The sequence below is a fragment of the Canis aureus genome, chromosome 31, assembly GCF_053574225.1.
Source record: "Canis aureus isolate CA01 chromosome 31, VMU_Caureus_v.1.0, whole genome shotgun sequence".
NCBI lineage: Eukaryota > Metazoa > Chordata > Mammalia > Carnivora > Canidae > Canis > Canis aureus.
In genome coordinates this window covers 5984592-6009422 of record NC_135641.1, presented here as the reverse complement: position 1 = coordinate 6009422, position 24831 = coordinate 5984592, and the positions used below count along the sequence as shown (strand labels likewise).

Below are 24831 nucleotides of genomic sequence, written 5' to 3'. Positions count from 1 at the left end.
TGAGTCTGGACAACCAGAGAAGGGTAGTAAGCAACTAAATATGAATTTAACCCATTGAAAATATCATCCCGGCTACTGTGTGAAGCACTGCTGAGAGGTGAGATGGGATGCGAGAAGATTTATTAGGGGCTTAATACTGGCTGTATCTAGACAATGGCAGTGAGGACAGACATTAGACAGATATAGAGAGTAATGAGAAGCACAACAGGGTGTGGGACTCTGCCAGATGATTGGTTCAGCCTGTTGAACATATTAAATTTGGACATCTGACAAACTTCCAACTATAGTTGCTAGATGTGGGTATCTGGGGGAAAATTGGTTTAGAATTTGAATTATTTGGCCTATGAGGTCTGATCTTTAAATATTGATAGGTTGCACACACACACACACACAAATGTACCACCTTGAAGGCACTGGAAACAAAACTGGGGAGAAAGCTATATGAATTGTATCTATTAGGGTGCTACTGTATATACCAATTTATATGTTTTAAGTTAATTTTTCTTAGTTCTTATTCTTGTTACTAACTTGTCACTACTTTATGCCCCCTGGATTTCCCTAGAATACAATTTCCATGAGTGTAAAATAAAAAGATTTGGATACATCTTCCAGCTCTAAAATTCTAAGTGTTTGATTCTCAGACCAAATTTTTTTAAAGATTTTATTTATTTATTTATTTATTTATTTATTTATTTATTTATTTATTTATTTATGATACAGAGAGAGAGAGAGGGAGGGAGGGAGGGAGAAGCAGGCTCCATGCAGGGAGCCCGATGGGGGACTCCATCCCTGGACTTCAGGATCATGCCTTGAGCCAAAGGCAGATGCTCAACAGCTGAGCCACCCGGGTGTCCCTCTCAGACCAAACTTTAAACCCAGAGAGAAAATCCTGTATTTAATTGAAGTAATGTCCCAGCACTCCAACCCGAATTATCTGTCAAACTTGTGATTTAAAATTCCAGGTAAAATTGAGCCTTTATTCACAGGAAGAGAAGAATCAGGCCCCCCTTCTGGCTCATTTTGGATTCACCCAAAAGTAGTCTCTGAGATAAGGTTTTTAGAATATGTCAGTTATTTGGGACATAAAGAAAACACCAAAGGGGGAAAAAGCAAAATCAGACAAAGGAGAGAGCCAACAGAGTAGATCTTTTAAAGCCAGCTCTCACTGTGGTTTACTGGAACTTAATCCCACTGAAGAAACTATAGGAGACCAGAGCCATCCCATGTGGATAGTGAGAGAGCTAGGACAGTCATGCCCCATCTCTTGTGCATCATTGCTTGAAGGCTGTGCTTATGGTACATCCACCCAGATGCAGGCAAGCCAAAGTGTTCTTCCACAGCCACAGAAAGTCTTCAGACAAAAAGAAGCAGGTAAGGGAAGTCAGAAAGTAGCAGTCACAAAGTGTGGGGATACAGGTAAAGCCCAGCTGTTACCTGTTCAATTATATTAGCAGGAAAAGTCTAAAGCAAAGTGTTCACAGCCCAGAACCCTAAGAACTCTGTGTCCTGAAGAAACTGCAGGGTGGTTCCTATAAATCGGAGACACCAAGATTGGCTAACATGTTCTCTACCTTTCACAGTCCTGTGATTTATATATATATATATATATCTTAATATTTACCTTTACCTTTCCACAAATAGGAATGGAGAGATCTGAATAGTAATTAAGATAAAAAAAAAAGAACTATTATGACCAATGTAGAAGAGAAAATAAGAGTTGTTTGAATGATTCACAAATTTGCCAGATATATTATCAGTGCTACACACCTTTATTTCTTGATAATTTGTTGATGAAAACATACTGGGATATAAATGTGCATTTGTTTCAAATTTACCTAACCTGGATAAAAACCTGGCACACTAATTAGAAATGTCACTTTTACTTCCCTAAATTGTAAAGTTCATTTAGTCATTAAGAGAGGAAAAAATGTTCCTGCTAATCTGAAAATGAAAAAAAAAAATTCAAGTTCATTAGTAATTTTGTTGTCAGTAGGAAAAATATTTTCTTATATATTTAGGATAAAGTAAATATTTTCAATTATTTTCTCAAATCTCTTAGAGTCTTCAGGATAAATTATATTTGGTCCTTTTTTGAAAATAGGAAATAAAGGATAGGGGTGCGTGGATGGCTCACGGCATGATCCCAGGGTCCTGGGATCGAGTCCCACATCGGGCTCCCTGCAGGAAGCCTGCTTCTCCCTCTGCCTGTGTCTTTGCCTCTTTCTATGTCTCTCATGAATAAATAAATAAAATCTTTTTAAAAAGGGAAATAAATGACAAACTCTATCTTGTTTTATTTTGAATGTCACCGTTATTTTTTCTTTCTTTAAATATAGTTACATAACAAAGTCATCTCTCTAACAATTCTTTTCAATGAATGAAGTGAAAGATTCTCATTTTTGTCCATGTCCTGAGTACCTAACCTAGTGCCTTATGAATGGAACTCAAAAATGTTTATTAAAATAATGTTAATATTTCAACATTTTTCTCAGTTTGAACTCTCTAAAGTTCATATCTTGTATAGTCTCTGGTACAAAGGCATGACTGACAGCAATGTCTCATCTCTGGGAGCCCAGTAATCACTTGTACATGTATAACTGAGGAAGGGGAAATCCGTTACATAACTCTCATATAGAACAGGGGCTGGCAAGCTAACACATCTGTCCAGTGTATCAAATAACTGTACCTGATGACCATGTCTTGTCCTACTGCTGATCAGCGTCCTTGTAACATTCTTTAAAAGCCTTTGGTTTAAAAAAATTAATACAAAATGAATAAAAGCCCTTGATTTTGTTACTATAGCAAGTTAAATGATGTTATCACTACCCTCTCTCCCCCCAAAAATATGTCCACTCAGAATCCATGAATGTGCAAAAAGGATCTTTATAGATATTAAATTTTAAAACCCCAGATAAAATCATTTGGATTATCTACAATAGCAAGTGTCCTCATAAGAGAAAAGAGAAGAGAAACACACAGAGGAAAAGTCCATGTAAAGACAGAGGCAGAGTTATGTAGCCACAAGCCAAGGAACACTGAACTACCAAAGCTAAGAAGGACAAGGAAAGATTCATCCCCAGAGCCTTGGAGGAAGTGTAACCCTTCCAATCCCTTGATTTCAGACTTCTGGTCTCCAGAATCCTGAGGGAATAAATTTTTGTTGTGTTAAACTACCAAGTTTGTGGTCATTTGTTAGGGTAGCCACAGGAAATGAGCACAGGCATTATCTTTCCTATAAAAAGCTATTTTCAGTTTCACAAGTGACCTTTTGACAGGATTTTCCATTTCCATATCCCTTGAAAGCTATGGAAGGTGGTTACTGTGATGCTGGCTTTGACCTTTTCAGTTTGAGTAAATATGGCAACATGACCAGTGTTCCCTACATCTGTTTTCCTTGAATCCTTACCACAGAGTATCTCACTTCCCTGTCTACTTTCAGCAAAGCACATCCATTTGGCTGGATCTACTGAAAGAAATAGGACAGAAGGGAGGTACCAGGCAGGATATGATTCCCCATGTTCATTTTTATTGTTCTGATGACCAAGATTCTTGATCAGCTTGGGCTATTATAACAGAACACTAGACTGGCTGGCTCAAACAAATATTTATTTCTCACAGTTTTGGCAGCTGGAAAGTCCAAGATCAGAGTGCCAGCATGATCACATTCTTGGTGAGGATGTTCTTCCTGCTTTGATGACAGTTACTATCTTGCTATGTCCTAACATGACATAGAAAGGAAACTCTGGTCTCTCTTCCTCTTCTTACAAGGGCGTTAATCCCATCAGTAGGGGTCTGTTCCTCATGACTTCATCTAAACCCAGCTATTCACAAAGCCCATTCTTCCAAATACCACTATGTTGTGGGTTAGAGCTTCCACGTTTAAATTTGGAGGGAGTCACAAACAATCTATAACATTGGGTATCACTATGTCTATGGCTATAGATAATTTCTTTAGGCCACTAATGGACTTGATATGAGTAAGGAATAAATTCTACTATATCTATACAGATTATTGTGACGCTTGTTACCATAGTATAAACTATATACTAAGAAAGTATATAAATATAGAATTAAGACAGTGGTTTTTGTTTGTTTTGGTTTGGTTTTTAGTAAGAATTCTGCTTATAATCCAAGAGGTGTTGCCTTAAAATGAATTCCTAGGATTACAACTGTGTTGATCTACAGACCGACTTTCCCCTAGGTATAAAGGAACTGAACGAACATGCATTGCCACAGGAAGTGACCCAGGATACACATAATTTCCCTTAAAAATCACAAATCACTAAGTAACATATCATATTTTACATATAAAACTATAAAATGTGGAGAAGTTTAAACAAAAGCAAATAATCAGTTGTTACCTGGGACCTGAAAATTTAGTACTTTATAAATGTTTTTATCATTTGGTTTAATTTTTGGTCACCAGATTATATTTTAGAGAACATATAACAGAAAACCTTACTATTTCCACATTCTAATCCCTGGATTCTGTGAATATGTTACTTTATGTGGCAAAAGAGATATTGGATATGTGAATAAGCAAGAATCCTGAGAAGGGAGATCATCCTGGATTATCTGGTGGCCCAATGTGACCCCAGCAATGCTTATAAAAGGGAGAAAAGAGCCCAGAAAGAAAAAAAAAATATGCTCGGCTGCTGGTTTTGAGGATAGAGGGAAAGGCCACAACCCAAGGAGGGCATGTGGCCTCAAGAAGCCAGAAAAGGGAAGAAAATCCCTTTCTCCACTAATGCACCCAGAAAGGACTCAGTTCAGCCAACACCTCAATTTTAGACTAGTAAAACTATTGTTTAGTTATTGTTTAGTCTTAAAAAGTCTAAAATTTTGCCTATCCTTACCTTCTGAGAAGTTTGGTATTTCAGTTTGCTCTGTGTATGTAAAATGTTTTAGGAATTTCCTCTTTAAAATCCTTCAACTGGGACACCTGGGTAGCTCAGTGGTTGAGCATCTGCCTTTGTCTCAGGTCTTGATCCCAAGGTCCTAGGATTGAGTCCCACATTGGGTTCCCCACAGGGAGCCTGTGTCTCCCTCTGCCTATGTGTCTGCCCTCTCTCTCTCTCTCATGAACAAATAAATAAAATATTTAAAAAATAAATAAAATAATAAAATCCTTCAACTGACAGCCTGTAGTTAAAGCTTGTGCATTATAGAAACATTAACTCTAAGATGGTATAAATTCCACATATCTCACGATATGAAAGAGAATTGGATTTCCGCTAATCTCACTCTGTTCCATATGCACAGATTTCCTATAATTTTCCCATTCAAAGCAGTAAAAAAAGGGGCAGGCAGAGAAATACTGGGCCATATATACCTGGGGGGACAAAGCTAATTTAATACTGTGAAAAAGATTCCACTGATAACAGTCCTTCATTTTAACTAACTTTCCCCATCCTTACAGGAAATATATACATAAAAAAAGAATAGGTCTTCTTGTGTGTTTTGATGTTTGATTATTATTTTTAAATATTGCTTTTTAGCAAAAGCTAAGTTTGTGATATTGTGAAAATTCCAGATATCACTGACAATGTATAGGAATTATCTTATCAGATATAAAAAGTATAAAAGTACCACTCTGATCATCTGCAGTTATCCTGACAAAAAAACTAATCTCTGCTGAAATAAAAAGAAGTTCCTTAATCACCCTGTCATGTATATTAAGGAGTCACCACCAACTAGACCCACCAGGATGCTGTCAGAGCTGAGCCTCTGGTGGTATTTCTGGCAGGCTCTGATATTACAAAATGCCAGGATGAATGCCACTTCATTGTTTGGTCTCCCAGGATGCAGACATTTTGACCTAAGAGCATGGAGAATATTATTGTATCATTTTTTATTTCAACATTAATTTCAGTATTATCTAATGCTTTTTTAAAGTAGAGACTCCAAAAATTAATCAAGTTAATCTGAAGATAGTTTTCAAAACTACCTAGTAAAGTTTTTTCATTTAATGACACGGCATTATATTAAAAAAATAAAGGTGCACATGAATCATTTCATTTCTTAATCACATTTATAAATTTTAGAAATTTTTGTGTTATGATTGACAATATATATTGTTGTTCAGACACATGCAGATGAACATTTGCACTTTTAGGTGCCATTGATTTTTTAAAAATATTTTATTTACACATGCATGGGGGAGGGGCAGAAGGACAGAAGGACAGGAGAAAGAGAATCCCAAGCAGACTCCCTGCTGAGTCGGGAGGCCAACACAGGCCTCAATCCCACAATCCTGAGATCATGACCTGAGCTGAAACCAAAAGTCAGACACTTTACTGACTGAGTTACCCAGGTGTCCCTAGCTGTCGTTAATTTTTGGATTGACCTCCTAAAATCAAATTTTAACAAATTATGAAAATCAATAATTAGAGAAGTGCTACAAACCATGCCTCACCTGACTTTGTAAATAAGAAAAGAGACCTCACATAAGTATAGGAATTATAAACCACAATAAATGTTTGACAAGAGTCATTAAAATAGGAGTTTAGGGTTAGTTCTAAATAATTTCCCATCATTCCCACAGTTGTCTCAAATTTTTGGATTATAGGCCATATCAAATTGGTAAATAAGCTATGTAACAATAGCTGTATCAGAAATCAACTAATTTGATTATTTCCTTATCAATGTATATAATAAAGTTTAGATACCTCTTTAGTTAACTTTATCAGAAGTATAAGTAACTTAACAAAAATATGCAATAGCATTTGAAAAACCACATAAAGTGTTTTATCAAAGCAAATTATATATTAAGCAAATTATATATAGATGTAGATAGATATAATTTGATTTACTGAGACCTAAGACAATCTGAATTGTTTAAGCCTACCCACAGAAGTCGCAAATAAAAGCACAAATCACTTTAATAACTGATGAATTGCTTATCATTTCTTTTTATTTTCCAATACAAACAATAAATGACAAGTAAACATGAATCTCTGTCCAATCATAATAAAAACACTTCTATCTATATCAGCTTCTTTGCTCACTCTTAAGCAAAGATCATATTCTGGATGCTAAATTTATTAAAAAGTTCCCAAAGTACCTTACCTGACATTGGGCATGAGTACATACCTATATATACTAGATCACAGTAGCCTAGGATACTTTTCTCTGGGGAATATCCAATGATGTTGAAGAGAAAGAAGTATGGTCCTTTATACTGAGGGTTCAAAAAGTGTGTATTCCAGCATAAAGAGGCTTTACTTATGAAGACATTTTAAAAGGTTCATTTCATTTCTACAGCCTATAGAGAACACTAATTCAGTGGAAGGAACACAGTTCCCAAACAGAATGAGAATAAAACTCACCAATTTATTGAAACACAAGGTGACTATGTCTGGAAGTTGTTCTGGAGTTAACCAGAAATTAAGAGTCTGTGATTAGTAATGAGAATCCTGGGGCTAGAACCTGGCATCATATTATAGAAATCTGAGACAGAACAATGTAGCACACCCACGAGTATATTCGGCACTGGAAAGCCAACTTTATTTCAGACCAAGATCTCTTTACCTACCCAAAATGATTGTCAGCACAAGCTATTTAAGGAGACAAACAGGGGAGACATTTTTTTAAAAGCTGAACATTATACATAGCATTGTTTCTCAGCACTTTTATTTGCCTTCTTTGTGATAAATTAGACATCTCAGCCCTCCTCCAGCAATGCCTGGATATTCTGATAACTCTAATGAAGACTGCAGTTACAACTTACTACTTTGTGTCTTCCAGTCAGACAAGAATTTCTGTAGAGCCTTATTTTCCATTGTTTATACTATTAAAATTAATACTTCTAGGTTTTCCAAATACAAAGTTATATTTAACATGCTTTCAGAAATTTAAAATGTCCTTCTTCACCACTGACCTACTGCCCAATAAACATTGAGCTCTCTAGACATATAATTTCCTATCCAAACTCTTACCTTCAGCACATAGTGTAATACCTGGTCCTCAAAAATGTTTGATCCAAGTAAGTAAATAAGATTATGGGACACCTGGGTGGCTCAGCAGTTAAGCATCTGCCTTCGGCTCAGGGTGTGATCATGGAGACCTGGGATCGAGTCCCACATCAGGCTCCCTGCATGGAGCCTGCTTCTCCCTCTGCCTGTGTCTCTGCCTCTCTATCTCCCTGTGTCCCCCATGAATAAATAAATAAAATCTTTAAAAATAAAAATAAAGACTAGAAAGAACAGGCCAGAAGATGTGTTTTCCTTCCAGCTTTGTGACTAATTACTTACATGAAACTGGCCTGTTTGCCCTTTAAAAACTGAGTGGATTGCACCAGAAATCTGTAAGATCTCTTTTACCAAGAACATTCCATGAGCTTATAACCATTATTCATGATTACAATTCTGTGTGAAGCATACCGCTTTAGAGATGGGAAAATGCATATTTCGATAAATGTATTAAGTTTAGAAGAAAATCTATAAAAATTAAAAATTCTAGTTACACACAGCAGATATGCCATAGATATTTATATTCTTACTCTCAAAACTTTTCTAAAATGATAGTCAAGAAGTTACAGTACGTATATCCTCAAAAATAGAAAGAATGGCAGCAAAAATACCAGTGGACAAAAGATTTCAGCAAATATTTGAAATTTACTGATAAAATGGTAAATTTTTCAGAGATAAGAATTCTAAAGTACATTCAGAGGCCAGAACTGAAGTGAGGTAAGCTAATTTGCCTTTTGAAAGCTTTCAGTTCCAAGCAAAGTATAGATGCTATGAGTCTGAAGACAGGAGAACTGATAGAAAATTTTCTAACAGAGAAATTAGACTTACCAGTCCTTATCTAGAAATTGCTGTTTGAAAAATTGAGAAAACTAATAAAGATTAAATAAATAAAAAATGCAAAATACTTACATTCCATGCATGTCATGGTACACATCAGTTGAAGAGAGGCAAATCAAGAAAATTAAATATTGATAATCTAGCAAACAAGAGATCTAACAAAGCAAAGTGGCATAGAAGACATTCAGGACAACAACTTTAGAGCATTCCTAAAAAGAACCCAGTCTAGATGTAAATAGGAGGGCAGAGAGTTCCCAGAAGAAGGTCTCCAGAGGGAAAATCTGCTATGTTTGAATATATGTGTGAAAAAAAACATAAATACATAAATAGGCCTATGACAAATTTTATATGAAATAAATAAAAATAGATACATAGAAAACTAAAAAAAATTAAAAAGAAATTTTGTCAAAAAATGAAAATATTGAACAAGAAAGTAAATATAATCATAGCATACAACTTCTGTTGTTGGAATATATATCATGATTATTCTAGGAGCATAACAGCAAAACATGATGTTTCTTGACTTTATAATTAAAAAAAAAAAACAATCAAAAGCTAAGAAGCATTCGGCTGATATCATTCACTGAAATGGAATGTCATGGTCCTTTAAGGACCACATGCCCACATCCCAAGAATTGAAAGAATTTAGGAATACTGCTCCAACCCTTTTACCAAAAGACACAGAAGGATAGACTTTCAAAAAAGAGATCAAGAAAGGGCTTTTGGGGGCACCTGGGTGGCTCAGCCAGTTAAGCATCTACCTTTGGCTCTGGTCATGGTCCCAGGGTCCTGGGATGGAGCCCCGCATTGCTCCCTGCTCAGCACAGCACCTGCTTCTCCCTCTGCCTCTGTCCCTCCCCCAGCTCATGCGCTCTCTCTCTCTCTCTCTCTAATATAGATAAACTCTTTAAAAAGAAAAAAAAAGAGCAAGAGAGAGAGAGAAAGAAAGGGCTTTGCAATAGGAACAGGCTGAAGTACAAGCTGCCTGGCAACCTATTCTATAAGACTGCATGGATCTGATGTTGCTAGATGCATCAGTCAAGGATAAAGCAGCTTTATATAACCTCCGGAAAGTCCGGGCAGTAGAGATTCAGCACAGATGCTTCTAGCTCTGGGTCAAGACCAGGCCTCCTGCATCAGAGAACTATCCTCTGTTTGCAAAACACAGCACAAAGCAACCGAGAAGCTCTTCCTCAAAAGGAGAATATTATTTGCAAAAGAATAGTATAACTTTACTGTAAAATCCTGAATGTCCCCAAATCTCCATAGAACATCCCTACCTGGCACATATATTTCAAACTCCATTTAATCTGGGTCCTGTGGTCAAAGTGGCAGAGCAACTTGCATGACAGGTTAGGACAACTGCAGATCCTTCTCTTGCACTGGAACTCACAAAAATTGTCAGCTTTTTACATTGTTTAGCAAACAGATCAAAGCAGCATACCACATGAGGAATATACTGCCTATAACTTCTAGAGCCCTATTTATGTAATGTACATCTTTCCTGCTTTTAGGACAGACAAGATACAATGACTTATCTTTCATCTTGCCTCTGAATCCGATACAATGATTTGGTCAACATACTTGAACCACTGGAACTTTCAAAATTTAATTAAGGAACAGGACTCTGAATTTTCAAGGGATGTGTTTCCTATCCTCTGGAACAAATGTCATATAAAAGCAGTTAAAATAACTTTTTCCTGACCAGCAGGTGCAATTGCATGATATAATCAACATAGTGGATTAGCACAATATTTTATGAGACAATAGGGGTCCTTGCAGACTAGCTAATGACAGAAGGCTAGAAGTTGGAATAGCTACAAGGTAGAAAAGTAAATGGCCAGAAAATTGAAAGCCCGCTCTTGTTGGTGGGCTTTACTAAAAGGTATAAAGGAAAAAAAAAAAAATGAGTTCTCCAGATCAATAATTGCATCCTAGGTAACAAGAACTAGTTACTTTTTGTTGACTTGCTCTAGTAGAGAAAACACATCTACAGCATTTGCAATTGAATTCCCTGAATGATAAAGTTGGTGATAACCTACTGTCACTCTAAGGTCCATATCTTTTTTGCACAGACCAGATGGGTTATTAGAATAATAATGTGTCACAAATCACTCTCCCTGCATCCTTCAGGTCCTTGAAAGTGACACTAATCTCTGCAGACCCTCTAGGAATGCAGTATTGCTCTTGGTTAACTAGTTTTCTAGGTAGAGACCGATCTACCAGTTTTCATTAAACTGGTTCCACTATAATAGTTCTGACTCTACTTGTCAGAGAACCAACATGAGACTTCTGCTTTTTGCTGGGTGTGTTCATACTAAACTATGCACTAAGGAACTAGAAAAATAACCATTGGAGGTGTTCAGGGATCAAATTTGCCCACCGTAAGGTGAATCTCAAAAAACAGTCTATTATATACTTGGCCCTCTATACCTCTAGCCCAACTGGCTGACCACTGTGGACACTTTAGGAACAGAACCAATATAAAGTCAATTTTAAGTACCTCAAAAATTGGGGGAGTATATTCCTCCCCTCACTTCACAGCCACCTAGCAGGTAACTCAATTTTGAAGATAGGAGGTTGAAATTTCCTAAGTGGATCGCTGAGAGTGATGGGAAATTATGCCACTCCTAATTCTATACCTAGGTGTTCAGACCCACATATTCTATCTTTAATGGACCCAGCTTGATATAATAGTTTTTGATATAGGACTTGTACTGCATCTTGGAAGATGGCAACCTGCCATGTAAGGTTATCTCCTCCAACTTTTTACCTCAACAATGCCTTCAAAAACGTACTGTATTTCTAGCAGTTTTTGGATGGTATAGTATAACCAGTGGATTCTATGGCCCTGTGTCCATTGCCCATCCTCTGTGAAGTTTAGTGCACCTCTTGGTTTAAGGCAATATTACCCACTATCCTGTGCCAATGGATCACCCTTTATAAGCCCTTGTACAGTGGCATGGACAGAAAAGGCAAGCTGATAGCTGGAAACGTGTTGATTCTAGTAAAGATTAAAGGCTGCTGCTTCCAGGATAGAAGAAGCATAACAACACAGTGTAATCAATTTACCTCCAGTGGCTGGTAGTATGATGGCAGGGTTTCAGCCTTGGTCTCTGTTGTTGGCAGGTTACATAGGTCAGGGAGCAGTAGTTGTGCCTGAGATTCTTTGAGAGATAAAAGTGTTTTGACAATAGAAGGCATAATGTTAATAAACTGAAATAATCTGGGCAGTGATCATTCAAATGATCATTTTGGTCATTCAAAACCCAGTAAATCTAGTATCCAGGGCTTCCAGAAGTCCTGCTTTGCTATTTAGAAAGGGGATTTGTGGGTAAAATTTGAGAGGCATATGTACTATCATGCTCACATTTGGCATTCTTGGTTTCTGAAGCCTCCCTACATCAACTGTCTCAATGCATTCCTTTGCCCTGAAATTGGCTTTGGCTAAAAGGGATCCCAAGACAAAATCAGAGAAGGAGAATAAGCTTGGAATTTTTATCCTCCCAGCTCCCCACATGTAGGTTCCATAAAGAACTCTCTCCTTTCAGGTCATAGAAACCAATCATCTCACTCTTTCTGCCTTGAGTAGCAACAGCCCCTGTATTCCTAGTACTTTGTTGGGTTCATGATCTTGTGGGTTAGCTCACTCAAATCTATGTCGATGGTGCATTTATTAAACTGTCTTCAAAATATCCTAATTTGTGTGTGCCATCTTTTTTTCTGCAGGACTTCTAGGTGACATACATATGGGAAAAATAGGGGTGGTGGATTTTAATGAAAGTGAAAAAAATGGACATCAAGGGGTTCTTTTCAAGTGACCAAGAAAATGAATAAAAAGTTCCCAGTAAAAATGTTTTGTTGATACTGAAGCAAGAACCTAAGCAAGTGATAAATCCCAACAGATGCAATTAACAGATAATATGTAATCTCTTCTTAAAAAGACTTTAAGATTTGAAGCTCCAAGAACACTAAATTAAAGTTAGATATAATCTACTTTAACTGATATTGTTAAACTAATTGTGTATATTCATACCAGAACAATGACTCAATTAATTTTCAAGTATAAATCTATACCATCCTCTGCCTCATGCCAGACAAATACTTTCACTCCTGTCTTCATTTAATCCACATCCATCTTATGCTGTGTCAGTTATTTATTGTCACAATAATGGTAGAGAACCAACAATACAAAACATCACTGGCTTACACAATGGTGGTTCATTACTAATGGGTATAGTGTCAGCTGCAGGGTCAAGTAGTTCCACTCATCTTGGCTGGGTTTACTCACTGACAGTTGGCTGGCTCCTAGGTGACTCAGTCTGCCCCAAGTGCTACATCACCCTCCAGCAGGATAACCACGGCAACTTCTCATGGCAAGAGAAGTGCAAGAGCGTTCTTGGAGCCTTGATTTGGAGCTTTGATCCCTTCAATCATCCGCTACTTAGCCAAACAATGTACGAGGCCAGCCCAGATATAAGAGGTGGGAAACTGGTCTCCATTTCTTTAGTGAGATGAGAAGCAACTTGAGATGTCAGAGAAGGAAAAGTGGGCAGAAGCCCTTAGTTCATTCAGTCTGCCCTGTGTGCCTTTTCCACACCCAAGTCACCATAAAAGGACGCTGTGCATGTCTTTTCACTGTCCACAACTCATGCCTTCAAGATAATCATTTCCATTATAGGTGGTTGAAACCGTAGGTCCTTCTGATTGCAAGGAACAGAGATCATGACCAGAACATCAAGATATAGGAGTTTACATTAGTGGGAGCCTGGGAAGAAGTGAGCCACTGGCCTCAGGAAGGTCAGGGTCTGTATGCCAGATACTGGACCGTGGGCTTTGTTCTCAGGTAGCCAAAGGCTTGATCAACTCTCCAAATCTTGCCTTCCTGCTAAGATCATGACTACCCTCTCTTCATCAATAAAATGTACTTCCCTTCCCCTCGATCCCACGTGCCCCTCTGCTACTCAGTAGCCTTGATGGAGCAGAGAAGAACTTGGAGGAGTTGTCCTGAGCAGGGTGGTAAGAGGACACATTGTGAGACAGCAGTCAGGTGTGGCAGGAGTCCTGAAAGTATCTCCAGTTATAATGCACATGCTTTCCCCATTATTAAAATTTTCATCATGAAGATTGCTTTCTCCTTTTTATGACTCAAAAACTGCTGTGTGAAATGAGCCATACAAAGAGGAAATATAAATTCCTGTTGCATCTATACATGATGAGAAAATGTTCTTTCTCTACTAAATTGTACTTACTACAACAATAGCAGCCATAATGATAATGTTTACATTTTCTCGGTGATTTACAATTTTCTTAATACTGCCACATGTTTGTTTTATATTTCATTACTTTTTCTAGCTGCAATTCTTCTGTTGCCTGTCCATGCGCTTTTTGGCATCTCTTTGCCCACAGTTTCCAGTATGACATCTCAGTCAAACCTCCGTAGACTGAAGAACCCTGAAGAAAGTCAGCCCCATGTTGGCCATCCCAAAGTGGGAAAGTTCTGGGGTGGATTTAGGGAGGTTTGAGGCTGAGGCAGAGACTTTCGTGCTTGCATTTATTATGAATCACAAACATTATTTGTTAATGTGAGTAGGATATTTGTTAAAGATTAACTTGTCAGCTCACCTCTGCCCAAGAGTCTAAGAATGTAGGCCAGGAAGTCTGAAATCTAGTGAGTTTCCCTGGTGATTATTTTTTTTTTTTAAGAATTTCTTTTTAAGTAATCTCTATACCACACATGGGACTCCAACTCATGACCCCAAGACCAAGAAACGCATGCTCCAAACCAGCCAGGCGCTTTTCCCTGGTGATTCCGACAACACTTCCTATCCTAGATGACTCAACACTATTTGTGTAAACTGGGTGAAGGTGAAGTTTTTTCCAGGCCACTACATACTTAATGGTGTAACTAGCCACAAAGGATAGTCACTACTTATCTAGGCCCTTAGTAAGTACATCAAAACATCTGAGATGAAAATTGACTTCCGTCCCCCTGTGTTTCAAAGCACATGAAATTTTGTTTTATTTAAAAGAGAATCTTGGACAATATACTTCATTATATCTGCACTCAACTACAAATTTGAATTGACTTCTTAGCTTATTATTTCTATTTAAGGATGAAATCTACAAACCATCAGATTTAGTGGGAATGCTTCTCTCACAAAGTTCTTCAGAAGAAGAAACTGAACATCCCCTGGGCATCTAGTCCATGGGAGCTACTTTGACAAACACCATCTCATGGTACAAAATGCTACCGGAATGGAGTGGGCAGGGGGTTGAACTCTGTAGTCACCTGCCTGGCTTCACATCACCTCTACCAGCTTAGACCTGTGTCCCTAGGCAAGTTACTTAATTTTCTGCTTCAATCTTGTTATCTATGAAGGAGGCATTTAATAATAGGACCAAGCTCAAAGGGCACTTAATGTGGCTGAAGGGAATTCAGATGAGCAAAACTCATGGAGTTCACACGTAGGAAGTGAGTCAAAGCAAAGTAAATAGAAGCTATTATTATTCTTTTATAATTGCAAGCTCCATTCTTAGTCAAAGAGCTCTCTTAATGTTAGTTAAAATTAAATTGACTTATTATTTGGTGTAATTAAGGATGACAGAAAATACTAACATGTGCTAAATTGGTTTAAGGCTATATTTAAAAATAAAGTTTTATTATTATGTCATTATACTTTACCCTTGGCTGAGTGGAAAATGCGATACTACGATAGAGCTGCCCTCGCCAGATCCCGCCTCATGGCATGGACTCCTCAAAGATCAAGCCATAAATCCTGAAAACAAATGACACTTTTAGAATTCTATAATTAAATTATGTTATTCCCTGATACAGAGAGGCTTACCTTCTGTTGAAAGATTTTTAAGATTAACTTCTTCACAGCCTGGTTTCTCACCACAAGATAAGTCCCAGGTGAGAGCTATTTTGCATTTTAATTAGAGGCCTCCAAACCTTCCACACAGCATTTGGAGAACTCTGACCCCGCACTAGTAAAGGGCCAGCAATAGGGAAAGTGAAAGGCCCTCCTTTGTCTCCATTTGTTGCAACCTTCATGGAGGAAGGGGACAGAGCTCTGATGAATTCTGTGCCATTGAGTTTCAGCAATCCCGTGACATATTGGAATGCTTCTCTTTTATGATTTCAGCTTCCCTCTTGCACTTCCTTTACACACTCCTCCAATGGAAAGCTAACCTTTGCGCTTTTATAGACTGATACTGCTCCAGTCAAAGCCAAGTTGGCAATCAAAGGCTAGGGTGGCATTTGAAAGGAAGATCATCCCAATGGCGCTCACAGTAAGAGTCCTCTGAAGCCCTAAGCATATCTTTTGAAACCAGCCTGCTCTGCATATCATTTGTCACTAAAATGCTAATACTGGTAGTTGCTCAAATTGTATTCCTATTCTCTGGAGGCTTATGTATGCTGTCATCACGCTGTTCATAGACCTGATTTTCAGACTGTTGGACAAAGTACAGGGCCTTTATTTATTCTGGTTTTATAGCCACTCAATCTACTCTAGGGCTGTTTTTCTGACTGATGTATGATATGCAGCCAGAAGGGGATTACTCATAATGACTTTTAACCCAAAATACCTAATATGTTAATGTTAAACACATTGGCTGTATGATTGGATAATATGTTCTACATTCTGTGTGGAGATGAGACTACTTGTTAGTAAACTCACAACCTCTGTGGCTTTTAGATATATAGGAGAGTTTTGATTATTTTGATTTTCAAATTTGATAGAATCTGATCAAATCACCTCTCTATTTTCTCCTTGCTGTTGGACACACAGCTGACTATGAAGCCATAGCATTCAATGCTACTTTTATGAGCCTTGTTGCTGTTAAGTCCTGATGTGGGCAACAAAGGCAAAAGAAAATGTAGATAAAATTAAAGGTCCTTATAACCTGCAGACCACTGACAAATGCTTGAGGCAGGCAGAGTATAATGTTCCTCCAGGATATTCCCAACTGTTTTAAGCTTAATGCTTTCCTAGAAGGCAAAACAATCTTAGCTTGACAATAGCCAGACCTCCAGTATCCTGTGAGTCTTCTTTAGCGTGTGAAAATCCTTTTGGAACTTCTTTGTCTTGACTTGCCCCAACCCCAAAGTATATAATCAGTTGCTCCTCACATCCCCACAGCAACTCTTCCTGCCCACAGGGTCCCGTCCTCTTGTTTTAATAAAATCACCATTTTGCGCCAAGGAAGTCTCAAGGATTCTTTCTTGGCCTTGAGCTTCATACTTCAACACCACTCCAAACCACATCAAGTCCTAACTGATGGGGGGACACAGGGCTAGCTGAGGACAAGGCACTAGCTTGGGCCAGCACATTGACAAATCCTTGAAGCAGGGAGAGTAACATTCCTCTAGAGACTCAACTGCATAAATGTTCCTACTTCGCTAAGGGCAGAAGGCAATCTTAGCCCGGCCCCCAGGATCCTGTAAGTCTACTTTAACATATGAAAATTCCTTTAGAAATTTCCTTTTATCTTTAAACCCCCATGATACATGTTGGCAATCATCCCCCAAGCACATGGTCCACCAATACACATGTGAAGGGTCTCATGACTCAGGTTTTATTAGATGGTAATAAGTGACTTTTTCCCAATAACAGCCAGCCACCTCAAGGTCCTGGAAACCTTGCTTCCAAAATTCCTTAGAGAGTACGCTATCCCCAGACCCCTCCTAACTCCCAGGTATATAAACAGCCACCCCTCACAGGCCCAGGGCAGGAGCTCTTCCTGCCCATGGATCCTGTCCCCGGGCTTTAATAAAACCACCATTTTGCACCAAAGATGTCTCAAGAATTCTTTCTTGGTAATCGGCTCCAGACCTCACCTATATTCCAAAATTTCATCACTAACCACTTGCAAATATCTTTTTTTTTTTTTTTTTTCAGAGTGGGGATGGGGTTGGCATAGGAATAGGATGTAAGACAGGTGGTTGGAAGGTGGTTATAGCAAAGCAGGATTTTCTTTTTCTTCCATTCCATAGAGGGAAGGGACTTTAAAAAAGACAATGTCTTAGCACATCAACTTTATGCTATCTGAGTGGACATCACAGTCACTACCCGTGTCCCACCAGGGTGAAAAAAATATGAGTGACTGAAAGCTTTGAGGAGACAAAAACACCCCTTGTCCCTATCTTCCCAAAAGAATGGAGGAGACCACAGGTACCCTGTTTTCTCACTGGGAGGAAACCTAAGCCATCAAGGGAGGGTAAGGCAAAGAGGAAGAAAAGTTTCTAGTAAATCCAATATGAGGAGATAAAATATTCACTAAAAAATGGATACAAGGTTAGAAAATGACAGGGCGCCTGGGTGGCTCAGTCCATTAAGCATCCAACTCTTGATCTCAGCTTAGGTCTTGATCTCAGGATTGTGAGTTCAAGCCCCACATTGGGCTCCTCGCTGGGCATGGAGCCTACTTTAATTTTAAAAAGGATTGACTCTGATCAAATCAAGTACAGAAATATTTTGTACCTTGGTCTGAATTATGGATATTTACAAGATTAGCTAAAAATTATACATCATTTCATTATAATGGATTGTATCCACATGCCCACAAGATGCCACCTATGTACCTAACAGAGGCAACATTTAGAAGCTAATGAGCATAGTGTAGTGGGACAGACACCGGCCTCTAGGTTAGAAGACCAAGGTGTTTTCATTCTTTTTTCCCCTTGCTTTCTACTTACAAATCTTGTGAAATGGTAATTAGTAAACTCTTTCCTGTGTTCTGGAAAAGAAAACAAAATTATAATCTCCTCAAAATGTCTGAAAATCTAACAGACCTTTACAAAGGTAAAATTACATCATTAGCAACTGAATCCTTGTCTTCAAAAGACTGACTCTTGCCACAAATTGCCCTATATCTAATTGTCATCAATACTTTATCTTAAATTGATCTACCTCAGTGTTTCTGCACCTGGAAATCGTGAAACCTTAAATCAGACACTCAAGCTTGTGGAGGCTAAGCACTTTGCTGAGGGGGCTGCTCCCTGGGAATAGTTCCCCTATTTCAGACCTCAACAAAGCAAGACTGAGAAGGGCTCTGTCACTTAATTCTCTAGGACATCCCCTGAGGGATAGACTTAGGCAAAATAATCACTTGCTACATATTCTTTGGAAAAGCAGAAAGAGATTGACTCAGATCCCTACTTCTAGCTGATGGAGGTTTGCTGCCCGGCTTTGCTAGATGGAATCCAAGTTCCACTGGAGAGAACTTGGGTCTGGTAAAGGCAGTATGGCTGGCATGCCAGGTTTGTTCTGGAAACCTTGACATTTCAATAGAATCACATTTGAAAGTTCACACCTGGGGCATGCCATCAGGGTGAACTTCAGGGCAAAACCAGGCATTTACAATTATTTACTTTGGGGCTATATGGAGTCTAGGTAAGTAGAGACAGTGATTAAAACATGAAGAAAAAACTGGTAATTACTTGGCAGGATGGAGGTACTAGCTTACACTATAGTGTTAATCATTTTACAGTACACACGAGTATCATCAACAGACAGTGAACCTTAAGTATATACAATGTTATATGTCAATTATATTTCAATAAAGTGGGGGAGAGAAAATAAATAAATAAATAAATAAATAAATAAATAAATAAATAAATAACAAAAGGATTTTCTTTGTTAACTGACCTCTACATCAATTCAAATGGATTATGAGACTTAGGAAATATAAAGCAATATAAAGAAATAATGTCTAAAATTTATCCTAGGGACACCTGGGTGGCTCTGCTGTTGAGCATCTGCCTTTGGCTCAGGGCCTGACCCCAGGATCCGGGATCAAGTCCCACATCGGGCTCTCTGCAAGGAGCCTCCTTCTCCCTCTGCCTCTGTCTCTGCCTCTCTGTGTGTCTCTCATGAATAAATAAATAAATCTATAAAATAAAATAAAATTTTTCCCAGTAATTAAAAATCTTGCTTTTTAGAGGTTACAGTATTTATTTTTTAAGTTTTTTTATTTTATTTTTTATTTGAGAGACAGAGAACACAAGCGGAAATGGGAGAAGCAGACTCCCCACTGATCAGGGTGCCCAACTCTTGGCTTTTTCCAGGAACCCTCTGATCATGACCTGAGCCAAACAGATGCTTAACCGACTGAGCCACCAGGTGCCCCACAATGATATTTACTCTAAAAAATGCCCAGTATAACATGTAAAAATATTGTCTCAGACCACTCATTTGATAGTTTATAGGATCACTTACAATAAAGTTTTTATTCTACTTTCTCCACTGTTTTACAAATACATTTTTGAAATTATAGCCATCGTTATGTTTCAAATGCATGAACTTTAAATTTTTAAAGAGAAATTCATTTTATTTTCAATGATGAATTATTCAGTTATTTATGCTTAGCACCACTAAATCTTTCATATTTTGACAAGGTTTTGCTTGTCAACCATATTAACAATCAACCACTAACAGTTACATTGTGTTTGAACTCTGACTATAAATACTAAATACCTTCCTATTTCTTGAAGTTTTTATTTAAAATGTATCTTTTGGGCCAAATAAAAAATATTTTAATTTCCTTAAAATTCAAACTGGAGGAAAGCCCCTGATATTCATAGTGCTCTGCTATTCAAATTAATTTTGTCCATGTAAAAAGCATCACTGATGGTTTGAAACCTTGGGAATTTCCCAAGTAAAATCTGAAACTGACCCCCCATACATGGAAGACAGGGAAAGATGTAGAAAGGGCCAGATCACTTCAGTAGGGTGGGTAGGTGGGAGGTTTAACAAGCAAGGGAACTTACTTATGAGGCTTGTCTTACTGGCTGCAAGATGAGTAGATCTCCACATTCACTGGTGAAGAATCTTGAGTTTATACAGAGGCCTTAATGGGGTTCAGTCATGTACATGGTCCAGATGGTCTTAATGACACATTAATCTCTCAAGGCCATGTCCTTGAAAACAACTCCCACTGGAGGAGCCATGGGCAGAATGTACATTCCAAGAACAGGGAGAGGGTGAGGAGCCTCTGATTGCCATGACCCAGCTCGCTGGTCAAACTATGGTCACATCCTCTCAATGACCTTCTCCATCATTTAGTATTTAGTATCCCCATAAGCTATCCCAAATCCTCTTTGAAAAAGAAATGGCATAGAAATAAACAATTTTCAAAATAAACTTTAGAAGATTTAGTTCATCTGCGATATCACCAGAGAAAGAGTACATCAATAAGAAGTTGTTTTGTGACAAACATAGATAATGTCAGTTGGAATGGGCTAGGTATCCTGCAGTAATAAATAGCCCCCAGATTTCAGTGGCTTAAGCACAAACATGGTTCTTTTCTTCCTCATGTTTCACTGTTGTAATTAACTAGAGACTTTGCTCGTCTTAGTCCCTCTGGATCTAGGCTAATGAGGCAGCCACTATCTTGAACTCTGGGGATCATTCTGAGTGCAGAGGGAAAGAAGGTGCTCTCAAGAGCTTTGGATGAAAATTTAAATGCAGACCCCAGAAATAATACACAGCATTCCCAATGACCACTTATTTGGTCAGAAATGGATTTGTGGCTCTATCACCAAAAGTCAGAGAATGAATCAACCTTAGGCCCCAAAACTAGGGCAGAAAAAGACATGCAATGGAAAAAATCTTAAAGACCAGCACGGTCTACCCTTCTAATCAACGACTATTTGCTTCACCATTCATTTTACAATCAAAAAGCACATATAACTTCTCTGAATGAGAAAATTTAAAAGATGTTAATCCAGTCATGCCACGAAGTGTAAAGGCTTAGATGTTGAGATATCTGAGTAATATTTATAGCAGGAGGTATGCTGATCATTAAGCTACTATCATCCAGCTTGAATTCTAACTTTCTGAACTCCATTTCATGACACTGAGATTCTACAACCATCCTTTCTCTTATACCAGCTGACTCCCAGTTAGGCTTTGCAATTGGGGGTTCTTAAGAAGACTGGAGACTAGAAGAAGAAAAATATACATGATACTTGCATTTTGATGCTGTGAAATCACTCCAGTAATAGTACTACAGTACATCAGTGGTAGATATTCCAGTAACAGTAGCCAATAATGGTTTGCAATTTTTCAAAACTCTCTAAAGAAAGCACTCACTTTGTCCCCTGAGGGCAACAGAACCAGTGAACAGTTGAGTGCCATACCACTGAGGTTTGCACAGAGAGCACTTCCTCCAAATGTACCAGTCAGAGGGCTGAATCTTAGCTCAGAATCCAGCTCTGTAATAATCCTAACTTTTCCCTTCAGTTTCCAACCCCTGGAAGTGGTAGCTGCTTCCATTTGATACTTTCTTTGTGATACCTTTAGTGCTCCCTTCTGCCTTTTCATCTACAGTGTTTCTTATTTAATTATCTGTTAAAAAGCTGGTGTGTTTTTTGCCTCCTGACTGGATTCCTGACTAATACAGTGTATATTACAGGTTGGATTTGGCTCCTCTTGACCCAGGGTATTATGTACGCAAAAGATAAGCCATTTGTCAACAACCCACCCTATAAACAATTGTGGTTTAGGAATAAGGTATCTGCAATAAAGTCTCTTATTTAGAAAGCAGAAAGAACATGAGATACTAAGCAGTCCAGTTCTTGGAGCTGGGTAAAAATTTCTAAGGGAAGGAAAATATTCATGATTATGCCCTGGTTTTGCTCCCTGGGAGGATCTCTCCAGTCCCTTATTTGTTCCTTTACTTCCAACCTCTGGAAGGTCCTTTGTTATCCTCTTAGGCCACTCTGAAGAGGGTGTGGGAAAACATTCCCTTTGTGACCACCTGAGTCCTATGATAAGCAGATGCCAAGAGTTTAAACATGCAAAACTTTATTTGGGGAAATGCCTGTAGGAGAAAATGGAGAAGGTGCTAGGGGAGGCTTGGGAAGCTTCACATCAGATGCAGGTCTGACCCCAAGGAAAGGGAAAAGAGCAGGAAATGAGGAGAGATGGAAGGAAGGAGAGCTGATGTATCTTAAAATGCAGGGCAATCCAAGGAACTTTTGACAAGGCCATCAGTGAGTCCTTGAGCCAAAGTTGCCCATCAGAGGGGTCCCACATCTCCCAGGAATGAGCCTGCCTATGTTCAGTTATTAGAAGGGAGGAATCCATGGGTGGTGTAGCCTCAGCATACACATGGTGGTGGTTTGGGAGGGGCCCCCCTGGAGCCACTGTTCATCATGCTTCCTGCAGCTGGTGATCTGAGTAGCACATCCTCATGGCCACCTCACTCTCTTTTGGGATTGAACACCCTCTCAGATTGTTTTCCTCTCATATAAATGTGAGAGTTCAAGATTGTTCAATGTCTGAAACAGTAAAATGTAAGCCAGGTCTTTTCTTTGCCGCTCTTACCTATTTTATTCTAGCTAGCAATGTGTTCCTATAGCCACACCCATAGTTTCTTTCCAAGACTTTTTTACTCCCCCTCTTTCTGGGTAGAATCGCTGCTATCTGGGGCCTAATAGGTTTCCAGGAGAGAGGCACACTCTGTTCTCTTTTTCTAAGTCATTTTGTCCAAGGAAAAGGCTTAATGAGGTGCACCTAAGCCATTCAAAGGTCAAACAATGGATTTGAAAGCTGCATCCTTAATTTGATTCTTGCATTTAGACAGTGGTTTCATCTGATTTTGTTGCTCAAAGAATTTTTTTATCTGTCTTTTATTGTTTGGGGTTAAGAAGCAGTTACTTGTTCCAAATCTACAAGTGGCTGGATATCTATACTCTTTATTTTCTTTATTTCTGCTGGCAAACCAACCAATTACATTCTCTTTCTTTTAGTGCCTTTTCAAATGGAATGACAAACTTATCTAATAACAATCTGCTCTCCAGACTCTGCCACTAATGCTTCCTGTTCATTAGGTACATTATATACATTCCAAGTTTATTCAGGCAACATTTTCACCAAATAATTCACCGCTACATAAAAAAGATCACTTTTTTCCCTGAATGATCATGTGTTTGCAATGAAATACATGTCCTGGAAGGACACATCATTGGTCAGAGCTACTTACATGGCACAAACCATACGAAGACATAAAGTTCACTCATAGCATGTTACCTGGGGAGGCGAATAGGAATAATTTAGCAGACAGAATAAGGACTTCCATAATGACTTTATTTTAAATTTGTAGAGAATCTTACTGGTTTTGTATTTCTGGAAAATACTGATATAGCCTGCTATTCTACAACTTTTGCATCTGACTGTGGATTAACTGTCAGGCAAGGTCAGATTTTTTTGATAAATACCAACTGCTTTCAGCAATTAAAGTTAAATGAAGGCTTTAAGCCTCATCTTCTACGACCTGGTTATCAGGTTACTAGGTGATTTGCTATAGTGAAAATGTATTTTAGACAAAATAATCTATTTTGGTTTAGCAAGAAGACACAACAGCAATATTACAAACTATTTTTTTTAATCACCAAAGACTATTTTTTATCTCAGACACTCCAACAATTCCCAGGATTAAAAGATTCATTCTAAGATGGATGAAACAATATTTTCATGTGGAATCATTTAGGTTTCTAATGGAGCCAGGTGACAGTGTCTTTAGGAAACTAGAAACTATTTAGACCTAAAGTATACTGACTTGTCCTTGTAGATACTCTCCATTTGCTCATAAAAGGGCAGAGGTGCCCACAGCATCTCTCTAGCCATTTTCATCACTTGCCACAACAGCAGTCAATTCTCTAGTTAGAAAGTATTTTTAATCCTCATCTTTTTAGAGTTCATGGATAACTCTGAATATTCAACCCCTAATGCTATTTCCCGAGATGAAGATTTCAAATTAATGTGTTCCAAGTGATAGCCACTCCTAGAATATAAATTATACTTATCTGGACATAAATTCCACTGATTATAATAAACTGTAGTTTAAAAACTTTATCATGCAGAAATTTAACAATCACATGAGTTGTTAAGTCTAGATTACCATGTAACCCAATGCAAAGTCAATAATAGAGTAGCATTGTAAGGCATTGGCAATAGAAAGAGATATAAAATCTTATTGTATTAATTAAGCAAGCAGAAGATAATAAATTAAA

General features: G+C 38.2%; 1 long non-coding RNA gene across 1 annotated transcript in view; it reads right to left on the bottom strand.

The window, feature by feature from the left end:
- The window catches only part of LOC144302140 (uncharacterized), a 36998-nt gene extending 20877 nt beyond the window's left edge, over window positions 1-16121 (bottom strand). The window contains exons 1-3 of the long non-coding RNA XR_013369012.1: window positions 15656-16121; window positions 15493-15586; window positions 11880-11974 (exon numbers count right to left, since the gene is read on the bottom strand). This is a non-coding gene — a long non-coding RNA (uncharacterized LOC144302140). The remainder of the gene's footprint in view (window positions 1-11879; window positions 11975-15492; window positions 15587-15655) is intronic.
- Between the last annotated feature and the right edge of the window lie 8710 nt (window positions 16122-24831).